The sequence below is a fragment of the Leguminivora glycinivorella genome, chromosome 2 (genome assembly GCF_023078275.1).
Source record: "Leguminivora glycinivorella isolate SPB_JAAS2020 chromosome 2, LegGlyc_1.1, whole genome shotgun sequence".
NCBI lineage: Eukaryota > Metazoa > Arthropoda > Insecta > Lepidoptera > Tortricidae > Leguminivora > Leguminivora glycinivorella.
The window spans coordinates 8,986,583-9,012,351 of NC_062972.1; the positions used below are offsets into that span (position 1 = coordinate 8,986,583).

The window sequence follows — 25,769 nt, forward strand, 5'->3', positions numbered from 1 at the left end:
CAGCATGCCGCGCCGCGGCTATATTTATATCCACCTACAATAGGAACGCATCAACTTGAAGAGTAGGCAACTAGGCATACCAGATGTAAGAGCCTGGGTTAGCTAAAGTCAGACTAAGCTTAGTTGGCAGGGATTTTGATAACCCTGCCGGTGCAAGATTTAGTACGTACAACTTCTATAAAATTATGATTACGAGATTTACTTAACCCTTGGGTATCAAGTATCAACATAGCTGCCATATAAGATTGGTGACTGACTCTACCTAATGGCTTGGTATTTTTAAAATATTATAATTATTCTGTTGTGTAGGTACAAATTGTATATATTATAATGAATGTGTGTTAAATATACTGATACCTGGTATAGTTTTAGGAATAAGTTATACATTTGCATGCTGTCTTGAGATAGCGGATAAAGGTGGAACAATTATTAACCTAATTTTAAGACCTATACTAACCCTTTTTCTGAAAATAAATCATTGAAATTGAAATTGAAAATTGAAATAGGTATATTGAAGCAAAAAATACCTATATTTTTGTAAAAATAATATTCTTCATGAAATAGAACTATGGAAACGGATTAAATCGCGTATAATGAATTTACAATTTTATTCATCCCGACGTTTCGAACACTTTACAGCATTCACAAGACAATACTTGTTTAAAACAAGTGGAATAAAAACTTTATTTAAAGCTTAAATACCGATATACATAAGTATACAACTTGCATGAAATATTTGATACATTCTTATGTATAGAGAGTAGGTACTTAAATTAAATACAATGAATCAGTCGACCAGATACCGCAATGTTAACGAAAGTCGCGTGTTCTTTCAACCGTCTGCAATGAGAAATTACTCAATATACCTAAGAGATATAAAACTATAACAAAGAAATCTGGAGTTTTGCCACGTGATGAGGAAAAAGCATTTGTAGCATACCTACACTCACACTGAGAGAAATTTGCATTGTGAATTTAACAAGTTCGACTTGTTGCGGTTTATCCGTTTGAATCAGCCAAACGTATGTTTAAAACAATATATGTCAGGTTGTTTTTATAAAATCGACTTGTTGATTCAAATATATTGCCGATTCAAATGACAAGTAGCTTGTTGTTTGAACCAAAGAGCACGTAGGCGCTATTTTAACCAAAAAACTTGTTGAACGAACATGAAAACTGGTTGTATTTTTTCTCAGTGCATGACGAAATCTATAGCAATATAACAACAAAAGTGTCTTAATTTTAACCGAAGAGAGTGCTAACATTCAGATAATTTATTTTCAGGGTCTTCTTAGCGAGAAGGTAGGTATATTAAGTAGGATATACCTACTTTTGTACGCATTTGTCTTTAGAATCCTTCTTCTTTCACTGAATGAATAAGAAAATAGTGAATTTTGGCTCTCAAAATAATAAAAAAATTTTTAGTTCACAACTTGACATAGGTTTACCTATCTATCAGTGGCGGAGCGTCGATAAAACTCGATTCCCAACGGGTTCCCTAAAATTCTCTAGTATCTGTAGAAGTCCATACAATACAGATGCCAAAAACCCCTCCGGCTTTACCAACGAAAATTTTCACGCCCCGCCACTGCTATCTATCCAATATCTGTGCAAATTTTATGCGTAGCAAAAAGGTGATCCCTCGAGAGGTGCCTGGCAGTGTGTCGTTATTCATAACGCGCGTAAAACAGACCCTTCGGCCCTTTCTTATACCTAGGTTTGCAATAGTTTTTGCCTTTTAGTAAGACACTCGTAAGTAAACGTAAAGGTATTAACCAAAACACTTGTAATTCAACTAAAGTAATTAAAGAAAAATACTGATTTAAGATAAGTAATTAGGTAGGTACTACAATATTGTCTTCGCTTTGCGCGTTACTTAGGTAATAGCAAAGACATATGTAACTCCGTATAGACAGCTACAATCTAAGAAAAAAACGTACCTCAGAACCATATAGAAAAAGGTACGGTGGCCTAGATGCCATTACACCTTCGGGGGACGCTCGGCTAGATGGCGCTAATATTAATATTTGACATTTTAACACATGTCTATCAAGCTAAGAATATGGGCCAAATTGTCGAAACTGAGGCTGAGGTTTAAAAGTTTTAACCTTGTGTCGAGAGATGGCAGTCTATGCCCTGTGATTACATATTTTACTTTGACAGTAACTCTTTATAATACTTGATCCTCTTTGGTAATAGTTACTCATGAAATAAATAAGTCTGAAAAGTCTATGAATATTTACGAATTGTTTTTTTTTTTGTGCAGATTTCATCCAGCACATAATCGTAAAGGTAACATTGTAATTTAAGGTTTATCTAGCATAGCTCGATGATCATATTAGTTTTGAATACTACATTTCCTAGGATTCCCTAATAAATTACACTACAATAGGTAGGTACATTCATTTGCTAAAATTTCAAAGAATCCTATTAGGTTATATTTTTGTAAGGTTATTTTTAATTTTAATATAATATAAATAAGTAAGTATTTAATACGCAATTAGGTATTTATTATCAGTATTAAACAAAGGAAACTAGTAAGACACTCAATGTCAAACTGAAGTCAAATAACCGTACCCGTCGGCAACGCGCTCTACGCAGCCGTCGCTACGCGCTACGCCTAACCACACCTCGGACACTGGCGATCAAATATATGAAAGAGGCGCGTTCCTAGCACACAGTCTAAGCTCGTGTAGGTGAACGCGTACTATGCTTGTATGAGTGAAATATGACAGGTCGACTGTTCGCGTTTTTGACAGGCGGTAACTGTGAGGTAACCGAGAGGGGGTGTGCGGCACTTTCAGCGGGGAGCGGGAGTAGCCATACTGTACGATAGTACTCTTTATTATACTGTGGCCTAACGCTTATTTCGTAGTCGCTAGAACACTAGTTAGAGTCATTTTATTCTAGTTTCTGCCCGCATACTCTAGTTTCCAGTTTCACCCACACTTGGAATAACTATGCTACTTGAGATTTTTTAGTAGATTCCACATTGCTTAGACCACAAAAATTGCAAGAGGTAAGAGCGGCAAATACGGTTCACGTTAAAATTTTGTGGACTGTAACTAGTAAAATAATCTTACATCTAAATAATTACGTACACCTAATCTTAGATAATTGTAGATTGTAGTAGTTGTAGATAATGTGATATTACATGCCTTCAGTAGGTATTTTAATATAAAATATTTTTTTAGGATCAGGATCCTATAACTTTCGTTCTTATAAAAAAAGGTACCTACTTACCTACCTACTAATAATTCGCTAACGTATTTGTATGACAACTATAACAGCATCAACAGAGCTAAGAAACTTAGAAATCAGACCATCACCTACCCTACCTAGGTAACCATATTTTACCTTCTTATTACGGATAACATTGTGCTCCAAATACAATGGACGCTCATCCACTGTCATAGCCGGGCCATCGTAGATAGCCGGGGATATCCCATTGTAAAATAAATTGCATGAAATTAAATTATTAATTAAAATTAACAACTGCATATGAATTGAAGGCAACATGAACGGATAATTCTTAAATTTAATTTTGACGTGTTAGTACAAGATTGTTATTGTATTCGCATTCCTTTCCGCTAATGTGAAAGTGTTTGGATGTGAGCAATTTGTGTGGCTTTGTGCCGGATATTTAATTGAATAAGTCTTACAATTCTGACGTCCTGTCCTAAGGCACTAGTTCTACGAAGAGCGAGGTAAAATATCAACGCGTCTCTTTTATTCACACGGAAGCAACTATCTTTTGTTCGTTTCTATGGCAAATAGCATCGCTTACTCGCTATTAATTGGGACCTATGCCTAAAAGGGCTAAAAGGCAGACTTCTGCTAAGAAAATGTTCAACGAAGACTGTCTTTTAGAGACTGGCAGAATTAAAATTAGATTAAAGGAACCAGAATGCAGGAAGCAGAGTACGCATGCGTCGCCAAAGATGGCCGCCGATCGATACAGCAAACCACCCTGTACCCTCCCCATCTACGTGACGTTTGTTGTTCACAGATCCAAGCCATTATAACCTGTGCTGCGTCGACTTAAGGACTAGGAAAACAAATTGAAGAGATAAATCTTTACAGCGGTAGGTATGTAGTGTACCTTTTTGTAAGATAGCACATTTATATGTAGGTGCAGGATACGGATGGCGTTGCTGAAGATCTATAGGTTGGTAAGTATTTGTCTGCCTTTTTATCGGGAGAACTAAAACAATAAAATAGATTTGAATTTGTTTAATAAATTAGAAGTATTTGATTTCTTTAGTTAGATACCTTTCTTACTGTTAAAGTGTTACTGTTAAAGCTAGCTCTATATTTAGGTATAGCTACCTAAGTTTCTACAGGTAGGGTAGGTACATATGTTCGAACTATCCTCCCTGATTCTGTGACACAATACAATACACTGACCAGTAATAGGTAGGTAAGTATAGCACATTAGGGATGTATGTATGTATGTAGGCCTTAAAAATCTTTAAAAAACGAATAAGTAGGTACCTACATACACGAATACATTTTTTTCACCGCTCGCACAAAGGACTTCCAAAACCAACTAACGGTGAGGTGGAAACCACTTACTTACAAATATTTAGCTACTTACATGGATATCGTCTGAGGTACTACCTTAGCCAAGAAAATCAATATTTTTAGGGTTCCGTACCTACCTCAAAAAGGAAAAACGGAACCCCTTATAGGATCACTCGAGTGTCTGTCTGTCCGTTGTCACAGCCAATTTTCTCCGAAACTACCGAACCGATTAACTTGGAATTTGGCACACATATCTAAACCTGTGACCCAAAGACGGTCATGTAATTTAAATTGAGAAAATTCAATTATAGGGGCCACTTTTGGGGGGTAGAAGTGAAAATTAAAAATCAAAGTTTCTAGAACTATATTGTGTTACATATCAAATGAAAGAGCTTTTTATAAGTATTTCAAAAATATTTTTTTTAATAATTTTTAGTAAAGTAATTTTCAAGTAATTTAAGAAAATAGGCAAAAAATGACCACTCCCCCTCCCCTTATCTCCGAAACTACTAAACGTAAAATTTTCAAAAAAATACACGAGATAGTTTTAAATCTATACATTACAGGAAACCTATTAGAAATCTACAGTAAAGCGTAAGTCGGACTTAAAAGAAAAAAATTCAAATTACGAATTTCACTCACTGCCGCTGCAAGGAGTTACCAGATCTCTTGAAATTGTGTGAGCGCGTTTGAATACTACATATAAACTCATTTCTGTTTCGTTTTGTTCAAAATATCGATTATTCGCAAAAATGACTTAAGTTCCTACTAAAAAGGAGGCGCTTAAGTCCTTCTTGTAGTGTACTGAAACCCTTGCAACGCGAGTACAACTCGCACTTGGCCGGTTACCTTTTATGATAGGTAGGAGGAGAACAGGAGCAGGAAGCTGGTGGATACCTGGGTTGCAAGTGCATTGTCATTTGTCAGGCTTTATTGTCATGTTCAGGCTTTATTAACTTAATTTAGTAGGTAACTAGACCTATACATACTGCCTGTAGACAGTGGCCTAATACTTAACCTACTTTTTATTAGCCTATTCTTATTATCATAAAAATGTCACTAATTTGTTAATTAAGATGGTACATGTATTAAATATTGTAATTAAAAAAAAAAAACAATTTGGCTATTTTTAATTACTAGCGCCATCTATCACGCATAAAACGCATTAAATTCACTTGTGACAAACATGGACCCTTACCCGAACTTATCCCTTACCCGACTGTCGCGGCAGATGTCGCTTCAAACGCGAATGGAGAAGTGAGAACAAGAACAAGTTCTGGAAAATATGAAAATATTGTCAAAATATATGTTAGACCTTAAACTCATTTATTTAGAAATTTAAATTATACTTATATCTGTTTATTGTAGGCAATTTAATTGTATCCATACTAATATTATAAATGGGAAAGTGTGTGTGTGTCTGTTTGTTTGTCCGTCTTTAACGGCAAAACGGAGCGACGAATTGACGTGATTTTGTCTCTTTCTAACGCGAGCGAAGCCGCGGGCAAAAGCTATTGCTTAATATTTGTTAGAACCTAAAATTCAAATGGTGAATCATGCTAAATTATCCTCAACACTCGAAAGCCAAGTCCCAAAGGGTTCCTGGGTGCATATAGCGCCATCTATTACAAAGTATTGTCATCTTTAACACCGCTCTTACAGGGCAAGCAGTGACATCTATCGGAGTACTTATGAACTTCTATGCATTGTCATAAAGCTTTAGTCCTTTTAAAAGCTCCAAGGCAGAAAGTTGGGGAAAAAACTACGAGGATCAAGTCTAGATGTCATTACAAACTGCATATTTTTAATAATTTAAAAGTAGAGAAAATAGGGACGAATATTTTTAACCAATAGGTACGAATTTACTAGCATAGAGATGATAATATTATTTAGGTACTGTCTAAATCACTTTAAATATTTTTTTTTATTAAGTACCTACTACCTATTGTATATGGTTAAAATCACAGAAAGGTAAGAGGTATCTACATATTGGTACTTAATTTACCTAACCTAAATAAATTTACTAGCCGCTGTGTCTGTTTTTATAATATATAGGTAGCTAATATTATTTTATCTCATATGGTTAAAACCCAATAATAGAGTTTATTGCTAACCTGAAAAGCCCAAGCCCAGATATAATTAAAATTATTCAGCATTTGCAGAATCTCAGACCCATCTTTTTAAAATTCAAGTTCCAAAGGCCATTGTCAGTCTCGTCACGCTATTGGCCGGAATTCGGCGCCATTTGCAAAGGGCCGGACATCTCCGGGCCACGCCCCCGAATCCAGTTCAACGATCCCGCCTCTGCTGCTGCCATCTTTGCAGACAACCAATCAGGCGCGGGGAGGGGAGGAGTGAAATCAAATTGATGGACTGGAAGATTGGCAGTTCCGATACAAGGAATGATAAAGTGTGTGCCTGACAGGTTTCTTGAATTAACAAGATGGCGTTTTGTGTTGTTTATTTTGATATTATTTGATTTTAAGGAGGTAGTGATGTAAAAAAACATAGGTATGCTGTGAAGTGTAAAACCATTAAATAGCCTAGGTTAGAAGCCCATAATAAGCTTCGTCTGTGTAAATAAAATAATTATAGGGAAGATTCAAAAGAACAATTGGTAGGTAGGTACCTTGAGTTCTGAAAATAGCGGCACCTATCATAACTAAGTACTACACTGATGATGCCTACAATTTTTTTTTCAAAATGTGTATTGGCGTGATATCGTGATAATAAAATAAATAAATATATTATTTGTTCTTATATAAAATAAAAACACGCCTAAATATTTGAGGAAAATATGATTTTGGCCACTTCCAGGCTACGAAACAGCGCCACCTAGTTTTATGCCTAAAAGGCCCATACATTTCAGGAGTACGCTTTTTTGTATGGGCTTTGTCAGTCCCGTATTATATCGTTCTTAACTACAATTTTATTAGTTAACCTAGGTACATACCTAACCTACGCAAATGTGACCATACTACCTACTCTGCTTAGTATGTAGGTATTAGGTAGGATCATTGTGTTAGTTTCTGCGAAATATTACTTTACTAGTTCGATAGATACATAAGTAGGTACCTAGGTATTTTTCAGATAGTAAGACTCAAAAAATCAAAATTTGTGCAACAAAATAGGTATAGGTTTTCAAATTTAATTTCGTCAATTGGACGAACACTAGCACCTAGCAAAATATAAGTAGGTAAATATTATGCTAGTCTTCTTAACTACACTTCCTTAAAGGTAGTTACATAACTAGGTAAGTAGGTACCTACCTTGTAGGTTCAATCAGATAGGTAGGTGATTAAAGTGATTTTTTCACTTCCCCAAAATTGATTCCTAAGAACGAAATCACATTTAAATCTTGCAGATGACTTTAGAGATAGAGTTTGACAGCAGAACCTACTTACCAACTACACGGCTGCAGTCAGTGTTTCAAACAGCACTAAACTAAACAAATACCTAAATATGTGTTTAGTAGGCAATTAAACTACAAGTTAGGCTAGGTCAGTAGCAAGTTTTCCTTCTCAGTAGCGAGTAATTGTGATAACCCGTCACCCGCGACTGGTTTACTGTCCATTCGTACCGTTTACGAGAAACAACAACGTCGGGGCCGTTAACTCGATTTATGAACTCAAAACTTCATAACGTAGGAATTATTGGCCATTTGGTTGAATGCGGTGATTTGTGTTCTTACACTTCTGAGCAAGTGTTTTGTAAATCCTGTTTCGGTAAACAATCGACGGGTTGGTTGTTTGACCTTGGACAGACGTTAGATTATGAGTCGTTGAAGTTAGAAATCCGTAAACAAAATGTAAAATTTTATGTCAACATTTTTCGTACAAGATTAGGCTCAGGTAGGTAGGTGTAGGTACCTTCTGCAGTCTGATTAATATTAAATTAGGTCATTGTGCTAGTTTTCGTCCACATACCGGGTACCTACCTACGCAATATAGTGTTGTGAATTTAAGCTTTGAGGCGTAAACTACAAAACTCGAGTCGCGACTTCTGAGTCTTAAAGCTTCGAACCTTAAAGCCTCGACCATATAAGCCTCAACCTTATAAGTTTCCGTTGCTGCTTACGAGCAGAGAATCCTCGAGTCTTTAGTCCTCAAGCTTTAAAGACTCCTAAACTTTGAAGGTTTAAGTCTATAAGGTTAGTAGCATCTAAGTCTTAAGAGCTTTTAATAAACTAGATCCTAAGGTCAACAGAAGTAAAAAAACAGGCCAAGTGCGAGTCGGACTCGCCCACTGAGAGCTCCGTACTTTTTAGCATCCTGAGATACATGAGATACAGCGTGGTGACGTGACCGGGCGGACGGATATCTGAGTCTTAGTAATAGACTTACGTTTTTACCCATTGTGTACGGAACCCTAAAATCTACCAAACCGACACGTCAAATTAAGGGTTAAAAATAAATACTATCTGCCTATAAAGCTCGTTGTTTGAGCTCTTAAAGCTTGACACAGGCCTTCGAGGTTTAGGGGGCTTGAGCTCTCTATGAAGCCCGAGTCTTAAAGACTCACTCTTTAGAGCTCATAAAAAGCTTGAGTCGTTAAGGTTCTGAACCGTTTCTGAGTTAAAACCTTTAACGCTTGAGTCTTTAAAGCGTGAACCTTTAGGGTTTGCAAGTCTTTAAGGTTTAAAAGTCTTCAAGACTAGTCTTATAACAACACTAACGCAATAGCAATAAAATATTAAATCTGTAGGTTATATGGTATTTGCAAAATATCATTTTTATGTAAGTATACATAGTTAGATTTTATTTAACACTTTAGTTAAGACAGTAGGTAGGTAGGTACGAATTGTAATAAGTGGGGAAAAGAAAATTTCGTCACATGGACGCAAACTATCACTGGACCGAAAAATGAGATTTTATAACTAGAAGTCTCTAAATTAGGTACCTACCTTACCTACCTAGTACGGCTTACGTAAAGCATAACCTAATATCTATACAGCGCGTAAACCTAATAAGGGCGATAAATGAAACCAGGCGTATAATTCAATATTGTTATCATTAATTAAGAGGTGTTTTTGAGTTACTCTTAATATTCACCCCATAATGAATTTTTGAAAAATTTCCCAGCAGCAATGTACTGATGTAAATGTGGTTGCGATGACAATCAATGACAACTGTCATCGAGCGTTAAACGCGTGTGTTTGCATTACGTTGCGGGCCGAATTATTTTGTATGGATAAAACATTTATCTCAATTTTAAGTAAAAGTTATTTAATTACATTTCTTATGTCCTATACTCACCACCGTTAAGAGGTTCGCCCGTATTAGGTTTACACCCTGTATACTCACTTAATGCCATATTTAAGGTAGATAGGTACCTATATAATATATCATATCGGTTTTTAAATGTTTTCTTTATCTAGATATACCATCATTAGGTATCTAGTCTATGAAAGATTTTCTTCGTATGCCTAGTGATTAAGCTTCTTAATAATTATCGATAAGCCAGGTAAACCTATCTATCCATATAACTAATTATTTACTTAATGCATTTAAATGTCTGAGTAAAAGCGAATTTCCCTTTTCTAGTCTTCCATGCGTGAAGTAAGTTTTCTAAAACGAGTACGAGTAGCTACCTACCATAAATATAGGTATCTTAATATTATCTACGTAGCTAGTGTAGGTAGCTACAGAATACTTGGTATCTACGTGTGATGGCGTAATCAACTTTCTTTCTTAATATATCTACGTTCAAGTACCTACATGGGTTATAATTATCTATAAGGTACCTAAATTTATCAATAAGTAATTAATAGGGGGGAAATGTGTAGGTACCTGCTTGTCCATTTTCCGAGATCCCGTAGAAACTTAATTTTTTAAATGTTATATATGTATAATATATAAATACCAATTTCAACAGTTTATATTTTGTCTATTTATGTGTTTTATGTACTATCTCGTATAAATTTGAGTTAAAATAAATGTGGTTATGGTTATTAACTTGTAAAAAATGTTAAAACTCAGAAAGGTTTGAATGAATTTAAAAAATCCAAGAGACAGCTACCTACGCGATTGTTTTTCTTGCAGGTAATATTTATCATAATACCAATGTTTTCTAAAAATATTGTAATTTTCAGAGATAGAGGGGCTTTTTTAACATTTTTCCTTCAGAAATCCTTGTTTTTCACAACAAAAAACGAATGAAAAATTGTTTGGTTGGTACAAATTCAGTTATTTCTAATCGTTAGCTTTTAAGTTGACATTTAACAGATTGCCCCCTTTTCGAGATCTTATTTAGTAATGTGACAGACATGCGAACAAAGTCGCACCATAATGGTTTCTTTTGTATCTTTTTGCGTACGGTACCCTAAAAATGATATTCCAAATGTGGACGAAAACTAGAGTAGGTATGTGGACGAAAACTAGCACAATGATCCTACTAGTAGTTTACACAGATAACAAATCAACGCTAGGTATATACTACACGATGTTAAAATATCTGTCAAACTAGTGAGTTTTTACGACTTTCCCGGCAGTAAAAAAACGAATAGGTATATTTCGTATATAGCACAAGCTTTTGTCTGTCTGATCGTGCTTGATAAACCCGTGCCAGCGCTAGTAATGGAACGAGTAAAAGCATTTAGAATTTCTTTAAAACCTGTTGGACGCATGCGCAGACAGCGGCCGCAACTAATTTCCCGCTTAGTTAACTTTACGGCGCGCGCTGATTGGATATTGATTAGAAACCGTTTCACTCGTCCGGGCGGCGGTTTTCAGTGTTGCTTTATATATGCGGATTTAACCGTATTTATACTTCAAGCCCAGTTGTATACATATATTTTTACATAGGTAGGTAGATGTTTTATTTTGAGGAACCAGAAAGACTAACTCTGGCCACGCATTTCTGAGACAAAAATGGAAAAATAAAAAAAAGCTTTTTTTTATAAAATAACTTGGTAGTAGGTATTTAAAATATAATTTCACAATTATGTGTGTAGATTCTTTTTATAGTAAACCAAATAATTTGTTTTATACACCGTGTTTTTTTTGTTTTCCAAAACATATAACTAGAGTTGCACAAAATTTCAATACGATCTTATAGCGAAAAGCTCAAACAGACAACATATGTGTGATGCGAGGGCTTCAGAGGACGAGGGTTCAACAAACTTTCCTGGCGTGGAAAACACAAAACTGTTCATCAGTAGAAACACTCAATATTATTAATGAAAGTTAAGTAAACATTCATAATCATAAACAAAGTTCTCTAGCTAAATAATACGAGACATTAAATCAAACTCCTTTGTCACTTTTGAAATAAATGAAAGTAGGTAACATCAGTTTTCTAAGAACATAGAAAAATATTAGGTACCTAACTAACCACTTATCCTAAAACTAGGTACATGGGTAATTGATGGAACCTAGAGGCCTTAAGTACCTAAAAAGCTCTACAAATATAAACTCATTTAAATCTGTTCATCACAATCACGATTCGCCAAATGAATGACACTCGTAAACGCATAACAGTTGATTCACCCACGTGTGCCGAAAACTAACACTAGCTGCACCTTATTTCAAAAGCAGTTTGGCTCAAAATAAAACAATTTATAGTTTTATAAACGCAATTCGTATTTATGGCCCTATAACATAAAAGTAGACACCCAAGTAGTGGATTAGAGCTATCTTTAGTCAGTTGTGCAACATTGAAGCAGTAAAATTAATAGGCATGGAGGTCAAGTTTTGAGTTGAATGATTTGAGTGAAGCTTTACGATTTGTTGTTACATTAAACTGGTTATTTAGTCCCTTATTTAAGTTGTAATAAAACTGTAATGCTGCCGGAACTAGAAATCGAGTACTTTCTCTTATAAACCATATATATTTTTTTTTAATTATAAATGGGCTTACTCTTGACCACAGACTAGCCAAAGGCAAAGACGTGGCCTACGATGGAGTGAGCTCGCCCAGAAGATGCCTGTTCACTCTTGATTTGAAGGTTGCCGGGTTATATGAGCTCGGAAATATAGCCGCCGGCAAGGAATTCCACTCCTTATTTATTAGAATTTCATTTTGATACCGCCCTTACGAGAGGAGTCATTGTGCTAGTCTTAGTCCAGCTCTAGTTTTCGTCAAATTGATTAAATAAAAAAAAAACTGTCAACTCAAAACAACAATAAATGATTCTCCCTAAAAAATATATTTCCGATGTACTATCAGCTGCAAAAGTGCATGGTGAATTTATCAATAAATTCATTCATAATTTCTCCATGCAATTTTGCAGCTGATAGTACCTAGCAAATAAAATAAATACTAAACTTTATTATAGCATCGACCGGAAATTATCTCACATACTTGTTATAAGTGGGATTGTATCTACTTACATCATCCTAGTGTTTGTAATGAGATAACGCAGTAAACTGTACGGTGAATTTTACTCATATGGGATGGGGTTCTACTTATGTATAACTTGTCCGCTTTTCTAAGACCAATTGTAGACTATGGCGAACTAAATTTAAACAATCGAATTGCTATTATAGTTATTTACGATTGTTCGCCAAAACACAGGGAACTAGGGAGTAGTTAAACCTTTAAAAACAACAGTCAATAATTTAGCCACTTCATATCCTATCCCCCTACAACCAATAGCCAAGTGCGAACTAAAAATAATTACTAGCTAGATTTTCAAGTGCACTTGGTTATAAATCATTTTTATTGTTAGTAATAGTTGCTGTATAGATTACCCCATAGGAATGCAATAAATTTCTGCCTACAATAAAAGCAAATGCAATTAAAACAATTTACTGTTACGCTAACCATAATTAATATCATATAATAATTTAGATAATTTGTAATTTACTATTCAGGAAAACTAGTAAAGATAACAAAAACTCATTAAATTAAATCATACTTAGTCTTCTTTCAGTATTTAAATAAGTATTTAGGTTCACTGCGCTTATTTGTACCTTTGGCAGGTTTATGAGAACCTAGGTTCCGTCCAATTACTTACACTACTTTTCATCCACACCACACACTAAAAGTAAAACAGGTACTTAATATTAATTTATTAGTATGCTACTTTTGATATATCATTTTTACGTTGGTATATATCTATTTGGTAAATATGTAGGTACATAAGTACCTATATTGTTTACAGATATATATTTTCATAAAAATATTTATCCTAAAAAACAGGTAGCAGTCGACACTGAAACCATATTTTAGCAGTAATCCTTTTTTATAAAGCAGTCTCAGTAATGAAATGATAATTAATTAAATCTTTATAGTTTCACGCTATGGCTCGGACTACCAGGCATATAGACTTCAAAGAGAATATTTTGGCCAGATATATACTATGTCATGTGTTGGTTTGGATGACTCGTTACATTTGCGAGTCATAACAGCAATTAACTAATTATTGCGTTTACCGTATAAAACAATAGAGTAGGTAATTTCACTAGTTATCGTCCACACACCAACTCTAGTTTTCGTCCACTTCACGGAATATCAAATAAATTATATTAAATTTTTAATATTCCTTGAAATACATAATTTTATGTAATGTAATTTGGTCAATGGACAAACATTAGCGCTTGACAAAAACTAGCAATAACTGTAGTCTGTTATAAAATGAGCTGTAAATGCATTGCATTTTCGCATAAAATAAAATAACCATGCGCTTTCAACTAACAAAACATTTTTAAAATTGTAATATTCTACTTGGGAAATATCAAGGTACATCCATACTAATATTATAAATGGGAAAGAGGGTGTGTCTGTTTGTTTGTCCGTCATTCACGGCGAAACAGAGCGACAAATTGACGTGATTTTTTAAGTGGAGATAGTTGAAGGGATGCAGAGTGACATAGGCTACTTTTTGTCTCTTTCTAACGCGAGCGAAGCCCCGGCAAAAGCTAATAACTAATAAGTCCATGTGTCCATGTGTGTGTGTAATAAGTCGTTGTTTATTTGTTGACCGCGGTTGCTTAAGTTGGTAGAAGGATGAGCAAAGAGAAAAAGAAGAGATTATATTATCTAGTTAAAAAGTTCTGAGATTGTTTTTCTATAATCCATACTAATATTATAAATGGGAAAGTGTGTATGTCTGTTTGTTTGTCCGTCTTTCACGGCAAAACGGAGCGATGAATTGACGTGATTTTTTAAGTGGAGATAATTGAAGGTATGGAGAGTGACATAGGGTACTTTTTGTCTCTTTCTAACGCTAAAATAGTGGTTTAGGTAATTTTATGATATAAATATTATAAAATGAGAAAGCATATGAAAATGCGCTTATGAACGTTAAATACTTAAAGTTATGTTTGTTGCAAATAAGATTACTCTATACACATTTCGTCAAATGGACGAAAACTAGCACTGGACAGAAACTTGAAGAGTAATTAGGCTATGCTGCCTGCCATTCTGAGTCCTGAAATGAATCTGTTGTATTTGAATTTGGAGCGTTTTGTTACTCAATAAAAGTTCAAAATACTTAGATATTGAAATATGTGCAAACCACTAGTTCTGTGGTGCAAACATTTGAACACGAGGACTGAGGAGGTTAAAGGAAACGTGCAATGTAAATCTGGTGTAGGTAGCACCGTCGGCAGCGGCAGCGCGGCCTAGCGCGGAGGCGGCGACGGCATGTGAGGCATGTCACATGTTTGATGTCTGGCTGAATGCGAACAGGCGGCCGCCTTTGATGTTTGGCTAGCGTTTAACGACGAGGTTTATAAAATAAATGAAAAGCGGGAAAATACCAGGCGGAGCTCGGAAAGTGCTTGTGATGGCTGTGATATCGGTGAATAAATTATTCAGAGATTTATGGCGAAAGATAGTAGGTACGTACTTAATTTACTGATAGATGGAGATATTGATATTATACCGAGACATTGGATATAGGAGATATTGTTATATTTTTCATACCGAGGTAGGTAACAGGTAAGGTCAACAGTAAGGTCAACACGGGTAAGTGCGTCATAAGGAGAAGTGTGATCTTCTCATTAGGCCTATTTAAAAGATGATCAGTGTTTATTGAGAGTTCAATACGTTTACCCATAATCGTAAGTAGCAAGATGCAAAAGTATAATATGAACTCTCAAAACCACCACTGACAATGAGTAAAACAGCCAAATGTGAAGGCCATACACGCTTATTGACGACCGGTCTGGCCTAGCGTGTAGTGACCCTGCCTGCTAAGCCGCGGTCCTGGGTTCGAATCCCGGTAAGGGCATTTATTTGTGTGATGAGCACAGGTATTTGTTCCTGAGTCATGGATGTTTTCTATGTATGTAAGTATGTATTTATCTATATAAGTCACCAGCGTGGTTAAATAGCACCCACACCTCCACAGTCGATACCCAGCTGAAGCACACGATGCGGCTTATTAGCGGCTGCCTTAAACCAACGCCCACGCACTGGCTGCCGGCACTCAGCCATATCCTACCGCCAAGCATCCGACGCGAAAAGTGCCTCGATCGAGAAATCTCGAAGATCCGCACGAACACATGCTTGCCTATTCACGAGGACCTCAACGCGCTCAAGACCCTCAGGCTTAAATCTCGCAAACCCCCAGCATTAAAATTCCATTTGCTCGACCCACAAACTAACACATTACAGGCGTGGACAGCAGAATGGGACTCGAGGTCTATGCCTACAGACCTTTTTGAGCTACAAGCTGGGATCCGGCCAGTGGGATTTGAGGAACCTCGACGACTTTGGTGTCGGTTAAATCGGATTAGGACAGGCGTCGGTAACTGCGCATCGCTGTGGTGTAAATGGGGGTGGCGCGAGTCATCGGAATGCCAATGTGGCGACCCGGATCAGACAGTACACCACATTGTCTTTGAGTGCCCCACCACCAAATTTAGCGGAGAATTGGCAGATCTTAAGACCTTGTCGACGACTGCAATCGAGTATCTGCAGTCTGACTTTTTAAACATTTAAAAGTAGAGAAACGATATATGCCATACGATAAATAAATAAATAAATAAATCTATATAAGTACTATGTATATCGTCGCTTAACACCCATAGTACAAGCTTTGCTTAGTTTGGGGCTAGGTTGATCTGTGTAAGGTGTCCCCCAATATTTATTTATCCTTATTGACCTTACTTACGCCGTGGCTTGCGTGGGCGACGGTCGCGCGATGGTCGCGCGACGGCGATGCGACGCATACGAAATCAAACCTTATCTATATGGAAGTATGAGACGCGATGGCGACGGTCGCGTGACCGTCACCCACGCAAGACACGGCGTTACACTACTTACCTAAGAAATTAATTAAGTTTATGGACAAACGTTGCACAACTAGTACCTATCTAATCTTCTAATATTTAAGTAGGCATAAGAAAATGTAGATATAGTTCAGATATGTTTGAAACTGTTGTTTACTTAGCTAAAAACTTTGTGTAATGTAATCCACCTATGTTTTGTCGAAGTTTAATAATTAATGTTTGACACCAGGCATCCAAAGAGTGTAATAATGGAAAAAATGAATTAGTTTGACGACCGGTCTGGCTCAGTCGGTAGTGATCCTGCCTGCTAAGCCGCGGTCCTGGGTTCGAATCCCGGTAAGGGCATTTATTTCTGTAATGAACACAAGTTCCTGAGTTATAGATGTTTTTTATGTATATAAGTATGTATTTATCTATTTAAGTATGTATATCGTCGCTTAGCACCCATAGTACAAGCTTTGCTTAGTTGATCTGTGTAAGGTGTCCCCAATAAGTATTTTTTTTATGAGTTACAATTGTCCCCCAGTCGAAATTTGCCCCGCTATACCTTACCTAAACATTAAGAAGCTGCTAACGCGTTACGATATTTATCTACTTGTTAATCGGTTAGTTTCCAATCTGAACTAATTAGACAAAGATAGGTAGATAGCGCAACAACCACAAGCACGCTGGATTACCTTGTCTCTAGCCACAATAAGTATGTGACGCAGGTGTATTTACACAGGCGATCCTTGAAAGTAGGTATAGGTAAATTAGGTAAGTAATACTTTAGGTATTTTAGCGAACGACCGACCGCAGCGTAACAGAAAGTCGCAAGCCATTTCGTATTTCCAAAGACTGGTTAAAATTAGAAATCCCTCCGTGTAACAAACGCGCACAAAACAAAAAACGTACAACGCAAACAACTGTCAAAACGCAAACAAACGCGAACGACAGCCAAAGGGTTACCGACGCATTGTTTTCCAACAGCGTTTCACACTGTCACTGTTTGCCCCGCAAACGGCGCGGCAACGACTGAGCAATTATCACTTACCTGCGACACGCGATCACAACACACAGATTTATAGTCGATAAACTGGTATCATCACTTTTACTGTGTTGTAAATTAATTATGTGCACTAATAGTTTATGGTTTACGGTACGGAGCGGCTGAGCGAGCTGCCGGCGCGGAGGCGAGCGACGTAGTGAGCGCGCCGCGACTGGGCGGGCGGCCGCGGCCCGGGACGACGGTGGATAAGCAAGCGCGCGCCGCTGCCGCTAGGGCTGCCACTGCTGAGACGCCGCTCTGTGTAGGGCCATAGCCCATGTGTGAATAATGCGATCACACCACTTGCTGTTCTGAAGGTAAGACATTGTTTTAGATTCATTTCGATCGTTCTTGTTACTTTAGGTTATTTTCTCGCAGTTGTCCCTGTAAGATAATGCAGGTTACGAATCTTTCAGTACTTTCAGGAGCCTGCAGTAGGTATTTACTTATCTAGTAAATTAAGACTGATTTTGTGAAAATGTGATATCTAGTCTCTTAGCAAAAGGACGCGTAAGTAGGTATTAGAAATCAAATCATTCGGATAGTTTTGTTTGCGTGCCTGTAAAAATTCCGAAAAGTCAAGTGTCCCTATCCTGTACGCGTGACAGCCCTAGTGGTCCCTCATCTTTCATCTTATACATGGCGGTATAGGTATGTGCTCGACTCGGGACGAGGGAAATGTACCATCGACCCTTCGTGGATTCCTCGCTTTTTCAACCCGACTCGATTGTCAATCTGATTCGCACGAATATAAATTACGAAGATAACAGACTACACTTAACTGCGGTTTTTATTTTAATTGGAGATTTCTATGAGATTACAGCAAGGTAACTACTGCTAATTAAAACACTTGTGAGGTAATGTTAATAAAAGTAAACGGCGGCCGGCGCACTATGGTTCTATAGCGTCGTAAACTTTCATTGTGCGAAATTAGCGTAGCTACAACATCATCAAAATAAAGAATTGTTGAACACATTACACTTATACATTCTAAGTCTTCGCTCCCTTGCCTTAAAAAAGTATCTGTGTTGTAAATTGTAACTTATTGTTGACGTCGTATAAGTATCAAATGTATTCAATTTAGACGAACTCCCTATAATAAGTACCTAGACCAGGTGGAGACCCACCCTGAACTGAACAAAATTTTCTTATCAATAAATGGTCAGGAAAAATCGGTTGTTTTATGCGATAACTAAGTGTCGTTTGCAGACAATTTTTCATCTGATACTACATCTAAATTTAATACCTGATTGTTTTATGAACACAATAGTAAGCGCATTATCATTTTTAGGGTTCTGTACCAAAAAGGTACAAACAGGAACCCTTATGGTGCGACTCTGTCCGTCTGTCTGTCCGTCTGTCACATTCCTAAATATCTCGAGAACTACATAATGCTATCAACTTGAAATTTGGAATAGTTATGAACATTGTAAACCTCTACAAATAGAAAGTATATATTTTTTTAATTTATGAATTTTAATTGTAGAAAATGGCCAAAATGAATGGGGGCAAACTGTAAATTTCAAGTTACTAGGTCAAGTGGGATATCGTTATAAAGAGCGCAAATTGGACGTAAATAAACTATTTTTTATAATTTTTTTCTTGTGAAAAAAAAAGAATTTTGAAGGAAAATGTAAAAAAAAATACCGTCCCCCCCCCTTATCTCCGAAGTTTACCAACTAAAAATTATGAAAATTTTAGAAAACATTGGTTTTATGCTAAATATTACAGGAAAAATATAATCGTGTTTGTACCTTGGAAACTTTTTAATTCACAAAAAACTTTTCATATTTTACTTTCAATTTACCCACCCTTGCGAATGTATTTGTATATCGTACTTCAAATTAATACGAGATGTTACGTAAACCGTCTTCTTTCCAATAAAGTATAAACTGTTTAAATCGGTTAACATTATAAAGAATTATCCCTGAAAAACCAACATAGTATACAGGTCGCGCAAATTAGTTAGCGAATTCACCGAGAGATGGCGCTATACACAATAATGCTCATTAGTACCTATACTTTTGTCTTCTAGTCAAGTCATTAGAGTTATATGAAAACATGAGATTATTTTAACTAGGTAGTTTGAAAGAAAGTTTGTACGGGACCCTCGGTGGGCGAGTCGGACTCGCACTTGGCCGGTTTTTTTCCTACATTCCGTCGATCGCATGCGTTCAATCTTCGTTTATCGCCATCGCATTTATCGCAAACAACCGCACGCTTTCTGGGTGGGTATTGTGGGTAAGTCATCCGCCAAGAAAGCGTTTAGTCTTAGTCTTAGTACTTACATAGATATCAATAACGGATTTTGACTTAAGTTTGAATGACACAGTCATTACAACAAGCCAACATTAATTAAAAAAACTAATAAAACACAAATCAACATTTTGAAGCACCTCAATAAAATAATTTACTATTGTTTTCGAGAGGGCATTAGTCGGGCCTGGTTAACTCCACAAACATTTCATCATTTTATTATAATTGCGGCGGAGAATAAAACCATTGTTATCTCGAATGCCAAGAGTTATCTTATGTACTGTTTATTTAGTTTTAATCATGCGCTTTTTGTTCTAATGACTTAATGCAGAATACGGGCTTAATTGTTTTTGAATGCTTTCGGGATATGATAGAGGGCTGGTATTAAAGTTTTTTTAGACACAATAATTGTCACATTACCAATCCTACAATGTCACTATTTTAATGATTATTTTAAGTGACTTCAACGCTTTTAGAATGGGAATTCACGGACATAGGTAGGTATCAGTGGCGGCAAAAAGAAACCTACCTTAACATTAGGTACTTTACTAGTAATCAATTTTAGGCAAGCCGGTGGGAATCGGCTTGTATGGACTAGCCGCTGCTGATAGGTATACATTTTTGTAGTTTAGATTTTTATAGCCTGGTAACTAGACCTTTAAGCCAAATTTTTTGTCGTTGGTGAACTTTGATGTTGACAGTATCTATAATAGTCATGTCACGAGTCTTAAACAATATATCGAATACTACTTCAGGTTGACGTTAAGTTCATTTCATTTTTGTGGTTATTTGTTTTAAATTAAAGCGTTTATTAATATATACGTGTTTAAATTTCAGGTGTTGGTTAGTAATTTTATTTTAATTTTTAATTACCTTCAAATAGTTACTGATTTAAGTCCAATACTTACTTTCTGAAGTAGGTACTTTTATGTTTTTTACCAGCTTAATTTGCGTATCAATAAAATTGGAATAAAAGTGGATCCTCGAGTGATCCCGGCCATTTAGGACGGTTTATGGCCGCATGTTTGGAGAGTAAATTACTGCCAATTAATTAAAGTTTTAAATTTAGGCAATATATAAGTAGGTATACACAATATATACGTGTTACCGTGGGATATTGTGTAGTTATTTCCCATATATGTGTATAATTATGTAGAACGTCAGTGGTATGTTACATCACCTGCTTATAATGTACTCAGTTAAATTATTACGGGACAAATCAGACTATAATATAATTATAGCCAATTTATAGGCAAGGTTGAATTAAATCTATAAGACTATTAACACTTGTTTTGAAATCCTCCCTCTAAATACTAGGACCTGAGATGGAGTTTAACAAAATCTATTTTTTCTAGTATTTAGAGGGAGGATTTCAAAACAAGTGTTAATAGTCTTCAGATTCAGATTCAATCTGAATTAATTAATTAATTTAAAATAAATATACTTTAAACTTGTAGAGGTTCACAATGTTTATAACTATTCCAAATTTCATATCGATAGCATAAGTAGTTCTCGAGATATTTAACAATGTGACAGACGGACAGACAGACGGACAGAGTCGCACCATAAGGGTTCCTGTTGTACCTTTTTGGTACGGAACCCTAAAAAAAGAATTATAATATAAGACATATAAGACATCACAAATTTCACAACGAACATAAGGTATGGCAATTATTCCGATCCTTGTACTTACGCCGTTAACCTAGAAAAACAATAAATGTTTGTATTCAAAAATTCTCTAACACAAATTAAACTTCAAAACATAAATTCTGAATACACCATTGCAAATTACGATTCTGTCGCTGTCGGTACAGTCAATACGAGGCAGGCTGCGTTTGCATTTGCACTGGCTCTGCTAATTGCCAGACCAGACAGGCTTTCAGCTGATCTTACACCTACGACCTCCACGCAGCTTACAACCAGAAGCCGTATTCAGATAGTCAGCGCTTGTTACCAATTAGATTCGGATGAGATCTGGTTTCTTCAATCATGAATCTCATTGTTGATAGCTGACAGTTTGTGAACTAAGTACCTACTTTTAGTACCTACTCGGCTGGCTCCGTAAGCATTTTTTAAGACTTGGCACTTAGCTCGGCCGTGCGCGAATTCTCACCACTTTTTGTCGCGGAGTTCCCGCAGACCACCTCTCCTCCGTGTTTTCAGTGTTTCCTAAGGATATTATAACAAGACATTACTATTTGCGAGCGTGACGTGACGCATTGCAGGAAAATTCGACACGCTATAATTACTTTTCGAAACATGGCCTGCAAATCAACGATTCGCCAAGAAATCGTCAATGAAGGTTAGTTAGGTGATAGAAACTTGTAGAAGATTCATTTCTACATTTCATATTTATGATAAGTACTTACTAGTAAACGAGAGAGAATGTTTTCCCACTCCCACACCTTTAGTCAACACTTTTTTCTTTTTTATTAAACTACCCCATTTCGAACGAACAGGAAATTGACGCAATCAAGAATTAAATCCGAACCTAATTACATAATTTCCAACTTAAGTAATATTAAATCATGACACAAGGGTGAACACATAAATGTCACGAACTGTAACAAATAAATGCAGAATATATCCTCATTTAAAGTGAAAAGTAAAATGTAGATAAGTCCGCGATGGCGAATGCAATAAAACAAGGTCTCGAAGCTTAGCAGAGTGCGAAGTGCGCTCTAATGTTTACATTTCTGACGTAAGTATTAGGTATTCTTACTCACTTATCTGGTTCTTTGATGCCTTTGAGCTAAGTAAAAGAAGGTCCCTTAGTCCCTATACTTACTATAGTCACTATTAACTTTAAACATTATTAGGTAGACATGTTTTAAGTAGGTATCGCTCAAGATATAGGCATTATAAAAGTTCTTATTTGGTTAGCAGAAAAAGTACTTAAAAGAATCTTAGCTACGGTAGATCTAGAACTAAGCTGTCTTATTATCGCTAAAGTGCGATGTCTTAAACAACCAGACCAAAACTCAGAAGTACGTACCAGATAGTTTTAAATCCATTGTATAGGCTTAATAATGGTTGTCTATTGTTTGCCCGACAGTCGTTTAACATAATATTCATTTGCCCGAATCTAACTTGCCTGAATTTCATTTGCCCGAATGATTTGTTTACCATAAAAATCATATGACATACTCGTTGTTTATCCGAATATTACCTTCCATAATCATACAATGCCATACTATTTGTTAGCCATATTATTAAGTGCAATAATATGGTTTCATAGATTATTCAAACGCCATAAGCAATTATTGCCATATTAATTGTTGCCCATATTATTACCTAACCTAACCTACTTTCTGATAGCAGTTTCATTTTCCAGGGGGTCGCAGTTCTAACCTAACCTAACCTACTGTCTGATAGTATTTTCATTTTCCGGGGGGTCACAGTTCTAACCTAACCTAACCTACTTTTCAAGCAGTTTCCTTTTCCAGAGGTTCACAGTTCTAACCTAACCTAACCTACTTTCTGATAGCAGTTTCATTTTCCAGGGGGTCACAGTTCTAACCTAACCTACTTTCTGATAGCAGTTTCATTCTCTAGTCCTTCTAGTACCTATTATACCAAAGCACATTATGGAAATTGACTTTTCTGGACGCTAATTTGTATGAAAAATGATGGTATGGAATGTGGTAATTACGGATTTCAATGATTCTGACAAATGACATTATGGAAACTGACTTTATGGGAAACAAAGTTTCTGGCACTAGATTAATATAGTAAACAATGATTATGGCATAAGATGTTATGAGAAACAATATTATGATTGTTGAATAGGATGTCAAATAAAATTATGGCAAATGAAATTCTGGCAAATGGGGGTATCCCGCTTAATAATAATTAGTTATGTGCCGAAATTTTAATGTTTTTTTTGCAACCGCCTCAAATAAGTAAATTAAGTATTAGTTACCACCTAGAAGAAATATAAATGATTGTAATCATGAACGGTAACTTTCTATAAGTTATTATCCTATAGGCACAACAGAACCTACCTAATCACAGAATACATAACATTAGGTCCCAAACGTAATTCCCTCTCGGGTAGATTGTTTTCTCGGGCTGATTGGATTTATCTCCACTTTTATGACGTCTCGAATCCCGTCGTAAACTTTAATACCGCTACCGCACTGTCTATGCCGAATTATTTCGGCTGCCATACATCGAATTCTTTTACATTATTTGAATTGTTATTCCTTTGTCTTGATTAGATTTTTTAGCTGGGATGTCGCGTTTGACTTTTTAGATGTCAATAAAGTTTTTTTCTACTCCCGTACTGTTATTCGTGAGTTACAAGGTCGTGCATAGAACTTTAAAACCCTACATAAAAGATGTCAGGACAAGTCTATCTAGTCTATACCTTGAAAACATTTAGTAGCAGTAGCACGATATAGCTGTTACAGTTCAGTAAATACATTGCTACCAACTTAACAAACCAATTCGCAGAGTCGAGACTCCTTCGTTTTCTGCTGCGTTCATTGGCGACGCGTCGAATCGCATTCAAATGTATGAGAACTCGATTCAATTCGGCTCGATTCGTCTTAGTGGCCAGGCTTCAAAGAACCATACCATAGACAGGTTTATTTTCATGTTTGCACTCAAACTGCATATTCAAAATGGTAGGCGGTCCACCTAGATAACTAAGATGACTGAAAGTAGGTATTTGTTGAATTTATAATTTTCTTTCAAAATAAGTGCTTGGTCGTAGAAAAAGTATTGTATGCAACGGTGTTTAACTGAGTCAAAAAATGCTCGTGGCGTCTTTATTAACACGCCACCCACCACTCACCTTTTTTGACCTCTTTTAACCACCAGTTGCATAAAATACTATATATGCCGCTTAATAAATTATTCAGTTAGGTATTTCTACTAAAGTTACAATAATTTATTATAATTACCTAGTGTTGCATTAATTATGTAGGTAACATTTGTACCTAAATGAATAGAGGTGTATTTTTGCCTTACCCACTTATTTATTTAGATAATCTAATAATTACATCATCACTAAGTAAGGTACATCCCACCTACACGCTACTAACGCCTTTGATTTCAAGCACTAAAATTACATGTTTTATTTTACTTTGTCTGTATCCCTTACGCATCAAACAACCAAACTGGCTAAGATTATTTAAAGAGATCACATCCGAAACTATATTTAAACATCCAATTTGACACATCGCACGCTTTTTGTCCGCCGGTGTCAACAAACAGACTCCGCCGAAAGCTGCCAAAGGGTTGTTGTTTTAAATAACAAAAGCGATCCGGTAGCCACGCTTACTAAAAAACTTCTTTTGCATGCCGGAACGTAAATATTTATCTCTTTAACAGCCCAGTGCAAGCGTGACGATGGGACAATATGCCCCCAGTTGGCTTTCACTCTCGATTTTTTCCCCGTTTTTAGGAAACCCTTTCATAAACAGGCTACTGTTGGCGATTCTCATTTGCATAATACTAAGCAAAAACAATAAAATGTCGGTTTATTTGAACGCGAAAAGTGAAAACGAAGTTCAAGGTAAGCGGGGCGAGTGGGCCAGTTGGGGTTTTGGTTTGTGCTGCACAGCACGTGGGTCTGGTGATCTCAGAAAGTGAAGACTGGATTGATGTTAGTCTGTGTCTTAATCTAGATGGACGGAGTCAAAGGAAACGAAGCAGGAAAACGGTAAGCACCTATCATTAAAGCAACTTATTTCCTTAACTTACCTAATTACTCATATGATCATGCATGTGCATACGTAATTCTTGTAGTAAGTAAATATGTAGTAGGTATCTACTAC

General features: G+C 36.2%; 1 protein-coding gene across 2 annotated transcripts in view; it reads right to left on the reverse strand.

Moving 5' to 3' along the window:
- Positions 1 to 17,792, reverse strand: part of LOC125237033 (homeobox protein abdominal-B) — a 153,083-nt gene extending 135,291 nt beyond the window's left edge. The window contains exon 1 of one of the 2 annotated variants that reach the window (XM_048143959.1): positions 17,737 to 17,792. The gene's annotated coding sequence lies outside the window, so the exon portion shown is untranslated. The remainder of the gene's footprint in view (positions 1 to 17,736) is intronic. The other variant, XM_048143976.1, reaches the window with a different exon arrangement.
- Between the last annotated feature and the right edge of the window lie 7,977 nt (positions 17,793 to 25,769).